Here is a 10,963-nt window from a genome sequence, read left to right as displayed (position 1 = left end):
GGCTGTTTACTCTGCTGATTATTTCTTTTGCTGTAGAGAAATATTTTACTTTAATTAGGTCCCATATTTATTTTTGTTTTTGTTGCATTTGATTGCAGGTTCTTGGTCATAAACTCTTTGCTAAGCCAATGGCTTGAAGAGTTTTTCTTTAGTTATCTTCCAGAGTTTTTATTGTTTCAGGTCTTACATTTAAGCCTTTGATCCATCTTCTGTTGACTTTTGTATAAGGTGAGAGATGAGGATCCCTTTTTATTCTCCTACATGTGGCTTGCCAATTATCCCAGCACCCTTTGTTAAATAGGGTGTTCTTTCCCCACTTTCTGTTTTTGTTTGCTTAGCTGAAGATCAGTATTTGGCTTGATTTCTGGGTTTTCTATTTCTGTTGGTCTACATGCCTATCTTTATGTAAGTACCATGCTGTTTGGGTAACTATAGCCTTGTAATATAGTCTGAAGTTAGGTAATGTGATGTCTCCAGATTTGTTCTTTATGCTTAGTCTTGTTTTGGCATGTGGGCTCATTTTTGGTTCCATATAAATTTTAGGTTTGTTTTTTCTAGTTCTATGAAGAATGATGATGGTATTTTAATGTGAATTGCACTGCATCTGTAGATTGCTTTTGGTAGCATGTCATTTTCACAATATTGATCCTACCCATCCATGAGTATGGGATGTTTTTCCTTTTGTTTGTGGTTATCAATTATTTGTTTCAGGAGTGTTTTGTAGTTTTCCTTGTAGAGACTTTTCACCTCCTTGGTTAGGTATATATCTAATTATTTTATTGTTTTTGTAGCTGTTGTAAAAAAGGACTGAATTCTTTCCTCAATTCTAAGGTTTGTCATTCTTGGTGTATAACAGTGCTACTGTTTTGTGTACATTCATTTTGTATCCGATACTTTACTGAATTCCTTTATCAGATCTAAGAGCTTTTTGAATGAGTCTTTAGGGTTTTCTAGGTATGCAGTCACGTCGCTGGCAAACAGCAACAGTTTGCCTTCCTCTTTACCAGTTTGGATGCCCTTTATTTCTTTCTCTTCTCTAATTGCTCTTGTTAGGACTTCCAGTATTACATTGAATAGAAGTGGTGAAAGTGAACATCCTTGACTTGTCCCAGTTCTCAGGAGAATGCTTTAAACTTTCCTACTCTGCATAATGTTGGCTATGGGTTTGTCATAGATAGTTTTTATTTCCTAGAGGTATATTTCTTCTATGCCAATTTTGCTGATGGTTTTTATTATAAAGGGGTGCTAGATTTTATCAAATGCTTTTTCTGCATCTGACATGATATGATTTTTGTTTTTAATTCTGTTTATGTGATATATCATATTTATTGACTTGTGTATGTTAAACCATCCTTGCATCCCTGGTATGAAATCCACTTGATCATGATGTATTATATGATTGACATGCTGTTGGATTTAGTTAGTTAGTATTTTGTAGAGGATTTTTGCATCTATGTTTAGGATATTTGTATGTATTTTTTTGTTGTTGTTGATATGTCCTTTCCTGGTTTTGGTGTTAAGGTGACACTGGTTTCATAGAATAATTTAGGGAGGATTTCCTTTTTCTCTATCTTTTGGAGTAGTTTCAGTAAGATTGATACCAATTCTCCTTTGGATGTCTGATAGAAATCAGCTGTGAATCAATCTGGTCCTGGACTTTTTTGTTGGCAATTTTTAAATTACAGTTTCAATCTCACTACTTGTTATGTCTACTCAGAGTTTCTGTTCTTCCTGATTCAATCTAGGAGGGTTGTATATTTCCAGGAATTTATCTACCTACTCTAGATTTTCTAGTTTGTGTGCATAAAGGTGTTCATAGTAGCCTTGGATGATCCTTTGTATTTCTGTGGTATCAGTTGTAATATTTCACACTTCATTTCTAATTGAGTTTATTTGAATCTTCTCTCTTCTTTTCTTGGTTAATCTCACTAATAGTCTATAAATTTTGTTAATCTTTTTGAAGAACCAACTTATTTTTTCATTTATTTTTTCTTTCAATTTTATTTAGTTCTGCTCTGATCTTGGTTATTTATTTTCTTCTGCTGAGTCTGGCTTTGGATTGTTCTTGTTTATCTAGTTACTGTAGGTGGGGCATTTGATTGTCTACTTGTGCTCTTTCAGACTTATGTAGGCATTTAATGCTATGAGTTTTTCTCTTAGCACCATTTTTTTACTGTACCCTAGAGGTTTTGATAAGTTGTGTCACTAAAATCATTCAGTTCAAGTACTTTTTAAATTTCCACCTTGATTTCATTGTGGACTCATTCAAGAGCAGATTATTTATTTTCCATGTATTTGGATGGTTTTGAGGGTTCATTTTTGGAGTTAGTTTCCAGTTTTATTCTACTGTGGGCTGATAGGATGCTTCAGGTGATTCCTATTTTCTTAAATTTATTAAGACTTATTTTGTTGTCTATCATATGGTCTATCTTGGAGACTGTTCCATCTGCTGATGAAAAGAATGTATATTCTGCAGCTGTTCGGTAGAATGTTCTGTTAATATCTGTTAAGTTCACTTATTCTAGGGTATAGTTTCTTAAGTCCATTATTTCTTTGTTGACTTTCTGTCTTGATGACTTGTCTAGTGCTGTCAGTGGAGTATTAGAGTATCCACTATTATTGTGTTGCCATCTATCTTATTTCTTAGGTCTAGTAGAAATTGTTTTATGAATTTGGGAGCTCTAGTGTTAGGTGCATATATATTTAGAATTGTGATATTTTCCTGTTGGACTAATCCTTTTATCATTATATAATGTCTGATTTTTATTTTTTGGTCTTTTTTTTGTTTTTTGTTGGTTTGTTTGATGGTTTTTACAGTTATTGCTTTAAACTTTGTTTTGTCCAATACAAAAATAGCTACTTCTACTTGCTTTTGGTTTCTATTTGTGTGGAATTTTTTTTCCACCCATTTATCTTAAATTGATGTGAGTCCTTATGTGTTAGATCTGTAGGAGACAGCAGATAATTGGTTGTTAAAGTTTTACCCATTCTGCAGCTTTTTAAAATTTTACTTTAAATTCTGGGATACATGTGCAGAACGTGCAGGTTTGTTACATAGTGCCATGGTGGTTTCCTGCCCCTCTCAACCTGGCATCTAGGTTTTAAGCCCTGCTTCCATTATGTATTTGTCCTAATGCTCTCCCTACCCTTGTTCTCCACCTGCAACCAGTCCTAGTGTGTGATGTTCCCCTCCCTGTACCCATGTGTTCTCATGTTCAATTCCCACGTATGAGTAAGAACATGTGGTGCTGGTTTTCTGTTCCTGTGTTAGTTTGCTGATAATGATGTTTTCAGCTTCATCCATGTGCCTGAAAAGGATATAAACTCATTCTATTTTATGGCTGCATAGTATTCCTTGGTGTATATGTGCCACATTTTCTTTTTTTTTTTCATTCACGCCCTAGTGTTTATTTATATCTTAAAGTAAAAAGTCTACCTGTACATATTGATTTCACAGCATCAGTAAATTTATATACTTGGAGATTCGTTTCTGGGTTATAATTCTTCCTCTGTGTCTTGTGACCGTTTCCGGGTATTCAAGGAATCTTCTGTCTGCAATGAACATGCAGAAGTAATAACAGTATCTCTAAATCCCTGAGGTGTGATTTGAAACAGTACTGTGGATTCCTTCTGGCTGGGTGACTTGTACAATGCTGCCAACCTTTGCTTTTGGTCCCAATGAAAGATTAGCCGTATTGTAGCAGCATGTCCCCAACTTTCCCCTAATGCAGGAATGAACAAGGCCTGATTTTTATCAATCTTTGTTGTCATCTGATTGGTTAAAATTACAGCTAATCTGTGATTATTTGCAAGACTGATCATTTGCTGGGCTAGGCCATTTAATAACCGAGTACGAAGAGACAGGTCATCTAGGTCATGACGAAATGGAAAAGCAATGCCATCCACTATCACCAACCGAACCTTTGACTGTTCTGAAAGGAAAGCTGGAAGAAGATAAACTTGTGCCAGTAACTCTGTGTAGGCACGACAGCGAAAATAATAAATATGGGAAAGAATATTTTCAAGAGTGAAATCCTCCAAAGCTTTTCGGTGTTCCTCTCCCTTGTGTTTTTCTGCTATAAGCTGAAGGTGCTGAATGCAGGCAGTAGCAAGGTCTACCATTCTATCAACCATAAAACTTCCCTCTGTATCAATAAAAACTGCTTCACCTGCCACTCCTCCAAAACATTCTGGTATCTGCACATCTACTGCCAACTGCATACATAATTGTGTTTTTCCAATGCCTGTTGCACCACAAATTTCTGTCGTTTTCATTAAGGGTACTCCACCCCCAAGAATATTATCTAGTGCTGAACAGAAGGTAATTATGGATCCCTGGGTATGCTCCTGTTCAAGAAGTTCCAGTGCTGTACACTTCTTTCCTGACTCAGATGTACCAGCATATCTTGGTTTATTTGTGAGACATTCTCTTATAATTTGCGGAGTTTCTAAGGCTTCCTCTTTAGATATCCCAACTTCTTTGCTAAGCTCGGAGGGTTTCACCTCCAGGAGTTCCTCAGCAGTCTGGAAACCCGCAGACACCAACTTTGCCCACACCGCTGGAGACAGCGGGAAACTCAGCAAATCCCGCTGCATTTCAAAGCGGAACGTCTTCCCGTGCCGCCACATTTTCTTTATCCAGTCTATCATCGATGGGCATTTGGGTTGGTTCCAAGTCTTTGCTATTGTAAATAGTGCTGCAATAAACATACATGTGCATGTGTTTTTACAGTAAAATGGTTTATAATAGTTTGGGTATATAGCCAGTAATGGGATTGCTGTGTCAAATGGTATTTCTATTTCTACATCCTTGAGGAACTGTCTTCCACAACGTTTGAACTAATTTACACTCCCACCAACAGTGTAAAAGTGTTCCTATTTCTTTCTCCATATTCTCTCCAGCATCTGTTGTTTCCTGACTTTTTAATAATCACCCTTTTAAGTAGAACAATTAGTCCATTTACATTCAATTTTAGTATTGAGATGTGAGGTACTCTTCTATTCATCATACCAATTGTTGCATAAATACCTTGTATATTTCATTGTGTTACGGTTTTTACAGGGTCTGTGAAATTTATGCTTTAAGGAGGTTCTATTCTGGTGCATTTTGAGGTTTTGTTTCAAGATTTAGAACTCCTTTTAGCATTTCTTGTAGCGTAGCATTGGTAGTGGTGAATTCTCTCAGCATTTGTTTGTATAAAAAAATACTTTAATTTTTCCTTCACTTAATAAATTTTTGTTTGTTTGTTTTGCTGGATTAAAAAAGTCTTGGCTGACAATTAATTAATTTCAGGAGGCCAAATCAGGACCCCCATCCCTTCTGCTTGTAAGGTTTCTCCTCACAGATTTTTCTTTACAGGTTACCCAATGCTTTTGTCTCACAGCTCTTAAGATTCTTTCCTTCATCTTGACTTTAGATAATCTGATGACTATGTGCCTAGGTGCACAGTTGTGTAGCTGTGTCTGTGGTGGAGTGCTAGAGGGGAACAAGGACCCCTTCTCCAAGACCCTTCACTGGACTGCTGTGATTGTTATTGCTTTTCTGGGTCTAACAACCAAGTGGGGCCAGCAGATTCAAGGCTGGTGCTAAGCAATGTCTGCAAAGAGTCCTGTGATGTGATCCATCTATAGGTCTCCCAGTTATGAATACCAGTACCTGCTCTGGTGGAGGTAGCTGGGGAGTGAAGTAGACTCTGTGAGAGCCCTTGGTTGTAGATAGGCTTAGTGTGCTGGCTTTCTTGAATGTTCATTATGCTAGTGGTGAAGTTTTCATGTGGACAAACTCAGGGTCTCTGGTTAGCCCGGATATTGCAGGTGGTGGTATTAACTGTTGTTTTCTCCTTCCTGATAGCAGGGTTATTCTGTCATGAGTTGCTATAAAGGCCTAAGTTCGTTGGCCTTCAGCCAGGAGTTGGTGCTTTCAAGAGAGCACCAGCTATGATACTAGCAGTGGGATATAAGCCCCCACTAAGTTGGCCAGGGGAGGTATTCTGGTTACTCAGGCAATGGGTGGGACCTTAAGGCTCCCATGAGTGTATGCCTTTTGTGTTCACCTACCAGGATGGAAAGAGAAATACCATCATTTGGAGGCAGGGTTAAGAGGGTCTGAACTCAGACTCTCCTTGGGTGGGCTTGCCATGCCACTGTGGGGGTTGGGAGGGTGGTTCTCAGGCCAACGAGGTCATGTTCCAGAGGGGAGTATGGCTGCCTCTGCTTAGCAGTATTATTCACCAGAAAAGTGGGGAATAGCCAGTAGTAAAAGGTCTCACTCAACTCCCATGCAGTTGGCAAGGCTGGTCTTGCTCCTGCAGTGTCCCACTAACAGTACCAAGTTTAGATTCAAGCAGCTTGCTCTTGTGAAATTCAGACCTTGCCTCAGGCCATAAGTTACCCCTCTTAGCAAGCAAGCTCTGCTTTCAGGCCTTGCCCCTCCCCATCCGCCAACAATGTTGGCTGTGGCTCCTGCCCTTGTATCTCCAACAGTTCCCATTCACCCCTAGATTATGTCAAAAAAGTTAGTGCCCAGTTAATATTATTGCAAAATTCAGTTGGAAGCTTCTTATACCCTGTGACCCCTTCCTAATTCTGCGGACTGCCTTCTTCAAGGGCTGTTGTGAGATACAATCAGGGATGGCTTCTTTGTGCTCAAGCTGAAGAATGGGAGTGCCTATAAGGCTTTTCCCACTGTTGCTTTTACTTTTATATTTTGCACAGTTCCCTAAATCCATTCCAGCTCTAGATAAGGTTAAATCCTTGTCAGATCTGTATTTTCAGATTCCCCAGTGGGACTACATGTTTGAAGTCAGGCTTTCCCTCTTTCAGACCTTGAGAACTCATAGTTTTTCATTTGTCTCATGGAATCTGCAGTGACATGTGCTTCCTCCACAGGATCTGTGAATTCTTTAGGTTTTCCTGGCATGGTGCTGCGTGGTTCTTGGAGCAAAAGTTCATAGTGTGAATCTCCACATGCTGTTCTGTCCATCCAAATAGGAGGTGCATGTTAACCCTATGTCCTAACTACCATCTTCCCCTGTGAAAGGAAATTAAATTTTGGGACCTCAAACTCATTTAGCCAAATGGAAAAGTCAAGCTGGGAACTGGGTCATACAAATCTGTCTTCATCTTCACCTTTTGGTTCCTAATTAAAATGGTTACAGGATGAAAACCAATCGCCTTCCCCATATTTTGTCAACAAGGAAATTCCTGGTGAGCTGTTACAACTTTATCATGGCAATGCTAATTGACAGCTTATCTTTACAGGTGCAGTCACCCAGCCAGCCGGACACAAATGCATATCAGACTGTTCCCATACGCCATTTTGTCTGTATTATCTTATGTAAAATGCAGATTCCCCACATTTTTCCTTTGCCCCTTTTAACTGAAAACTGTATGCTTCTCAATATCCTGCCCTTTCCTTTTAAATTTGGAGCCCTCAAAATCATCTTCAGAGAAAGGCATAGACCTGTCTCCCAGCAGCATCCTTAACTTTGGCAAATACGTCTCCAAAAATTATTGAGATTTGTCTCATAATTTTCTTTGATTGACACCGCCATCATGACTTTTCTACTGCAGGAACATCCAATATGCAGGAATTACTTTTTCAATGTTTCTATGTCCTTATTGCATCCCTGCCCAATCTGAGTCCCATGGATTGCCATTTCAACCACACTTGCATGACACCTCCATTACTTTGCTCTTCGTCCTGTACCATGTTCCCTGTTCCGATCCTGAACATCATGTAAATCACATCATATTACTATTTATGGTTTCTCCTCTTGGGCTGCTGATCATTTTGAAGAAATCTCAAAATCTACATACACATTTCTGCCATCATTCAAGCCTCAGCTGGCTCCTTCTAACCTTTCGTAATCTTTTATTTTGTACTCAGTTAACTACACATTCACCATTTATACTGAACATTTTTTATTTTTGTCTGCCAAATGTCCATTTCCATTTGTTTTGATAACAGCACCTCAATATTCCTTTGGGTAACTATGCCTATCTCACTTTCAGCCTTTGTGGTCTGAGTAGGGAACTGTTTCCCATCTACCCATACACACGATTTTATAGATTAGCAGATGATATGCAACGAACCAAATTGCTAGTTCTTTCTCTCGGTGGGAGCGAGCACGTGGTCCAGGTCTCTACTGGAAGCTTGTTCCAGAACTTTGCTGGAACTGAAGAGGTATTCTTTTTGCATTGTGGTTGCTAAACTGGTTGAATTTAAGCCTGCAGCTACTAGTGGCCAATCTTGCCGCTACATAAACTGATTCTGCCTAAAAAGAAAGCCACCACAGAGAAATACAGGGCAAAAGGTGAAAATATATTGCTGATGGCATCATTTGAACACTTAGATCCACACATGCCTGAAGCTATCATAGGCTTATCCATATAAACTAGTGAATATTTTCCTTGGGTCAACTTGAGTTAGGTTTCTGTCACTTCACTGAAATGAGTCCTAACTAACGTCCTGCTCTCCAGAACTGTTTTCTTAAAGATCTCCATTAACACTAACAACAGCAGCTGATATTTATTGAATGCTTACTATATGCCGGATATCATTTCAAGCACTTTGCGTGGATAAAATCATTAAAACCTCACAATAACTCTATGATGTTACTATTATTATCTCCTGTTTACAGATTTAAAAATTGAGGCACAGAGAGATTAAGAAACTTGTCCTAAGGCTATGCACTTGTAAGTGGAAGATTTGGGACTCAAGCCAGGGAAGAGTTTCACACCTGAGCTATTATACACTGCCTCAAGAGTCAGCAAATCCAGTCGCCTTTCCTCATTCTCTTTAGCCTCTTTGCCCAGTTCGACACTATCCATTTGTTCTTCAAACTTGCATAGAAAGCTTTAGCTTTCTAGTCCTTCTATTAGGAACTTCTTTAAGTTTTCTTCTACCCTGCCTCCTAAATCTAAGGTTCTCCTAATGATTCTCTACTCTTTTCTTGGTAATCTCACATACCTCTGTGCAAATAACACCATTAACTCAAGCCTCTAATTTTGAACTTCCTGCTGTCTCCAAATCACCCACATGTCCTGCTAGGGCCTCAAATGGCATGAATTGCATCACAAAATGTTGGGTTTCTAGGAGGAAATTATAATTTTTTTATTATTTAATTCAGTCTTGGTTGGAAATTATAATTGATGCCAGAGTTTATAAAATTCAACAGTTAGGTAATGAGTTTATTGATATAGAGGTGCTTTGGGATGAATAAACATTCAGCTAGCCATTTTATCTGTTGTGATGAGAGATAATGTTAGTCGATATTTAGATACTAATTACCTAGCAGTTAAAATAAATCTGTACTTGCTTTGTATCTTATAAAGCTGAGTTTTTGTCTGCCTTTTTACTAAAATGTAAATAATCTTCCCTGAAAGACTGAAAATCATACTCTTCATTTGTACCTTTGAGATGATGAATATTTGTTATTTATTAAAGCAAAAAGTGTTTCTTCACTTCTGGTTGTAAAATGACTGGAGAGGTTGTTTTTAGTTTACCAGACCTGTGCAAATTAATTCCTCTGTAGGGTCATGAGTTCTCACACTTGACCTTTCTTTAGAATCATCTGATATCCTATACCAAGAAATTCTGATTTAGTTGTACCACAGTAAGAACAGGGCATTGGTGTTTTCACAAGCATTCCGTATTATTCCAACACACTTCCAAGGTTGAGAATCATTGCTCAGAGAGGGTTGCTCGATAAATATGGGACACCCAGATAAATTTTAATTTTTAGTACCTAAACATTTTTAGTATGTTTTATACTAAAAAATTAATTCACTGTTTATCCAAAATTCAATTTTAACTGGGCATCTGTTTTTATGTGCCAAACTTGTCAGCCTTATAATTTCTCTGAGTTCATCCCTGTGATTTCATAGGAAATAAGAGATTATATTACGTTCCTTTTGTCTTGTCTTTCTTCTTTCAGTCCTGTTTATAATAAATCTTGTACCTCCAAAAGTTTATTTCTTTAAAAAGGAAGCACTGCAAATTCAGCCAGGAGGCCAATCTTTTTCTCTAGAAGTTGCCCACATTCTCCCTTTTGTGTGTTTCCTGGGTGGTTCCCTCCAGCAAAGGAAGGTCAAGTCTCTCTCAGGCTTCAGAGCTCTCTGACATTTCTTGCTGTCTTATCTTTCTGACTCTAGCTGGAGAAAGTTTTCTGCTTTTAAAGGTTCATGTGATTAGACTGTGCCTGCCCAAATAATCCTAAATAGTCTCCCTATTTGGGTTAGTCACTTTTATTACATTAGTAAAGTCCCTTTTCTATATACTGTGACATTTTTACAGGATCCAGAGATTAGGATGTGGACATTTTGGGGGAGCCATTCTGCCTACAACAGTTGTTGTGGGTGTCATCTACACTTCTCTCTTCCATCAGATTCTCTGTCTCACCACTTTGTTATAGAATACATCCTCCAATTGCTTCCTGAGAAAGGATGCATGAAGATACTGTTTAAGCCTTGGTATTTGAAAATGTCTTTTTTAACCTCATACTTTATCAATTTCAAAATCTGAAATCATTTTTCTCAGAAATTATCTTTCATTTATGTTTCTGTTGAGAATCCAATGCCATTATAAATGCCATTCATAAATTCTAAGTCTTCATAAATCATTTCTTAATTTTTCCTCCCTGAAAGCTATTAAGATCTCTCTGACTTATGTGGTTTTAAATTTCACAATAATATACTTTGGTATAGATAATTTTTATCCACTGAGCTGAGAGTTCATTTGCTTCTGTCCTTTAGTTCTGAGAACTGTTGTCCTGGTTTTCTTTGGTAATTATGTTTCTTCTATTTGCTCTACTAGCTGTTAGATATTCCAACTTTCCTTGCCTAATTGCCCTGGCTAGTGCCTCCACTATAATGTTGAATAGAAGTAGCTACAGTTAAATAAATAAGGTTTAATTTTCTCCCTACAAAAAAAAAAAAGTAGCTACAATTGACTTCCTTGTTT

The 10,963-nt window shown here is 37.9% G+C and overlaps 1 pseudogene across 1 annotated transcript; it reads right to left on the bottom strand.

Annotated features, from left to right (window-relative positions):
• Positions 1 to 3,494: 3,494 nt before the first annotated feature.
• Positions 3,495 to 4,615, bottom strand: LOC116552918 (annotated as a pseudogene). The gene has a single exon (XR_004269553.1). The product of XR_004269553.1 is annotated as a DNA repair protein RAD51 homolog 3 pseudogene (transcript).
• Positions 4,616 to 10,963: the final 6,348 nt, after the last annotated feature.

This window comes from Sapajus apella, unplaced genomic scaffold (assembly GCF_009761245.1).
Source record: "Sapajus apella isolate SASKATOON/1434 unplaced genomic scaffold, GSC_monkey_1.0 scaffold1, whole genome shotgun sequence".
NCBI classification, from domain to species: Eukaryota; Metazoa; Chordata; class Mammalia; order Primates; family Cebidae; genus Sapajus; species Sapajus apella.
Note: the sequence above shows the minus strand (reverse complement) of the source record. Positions and strands in the feature narration are given on the sequence as shown.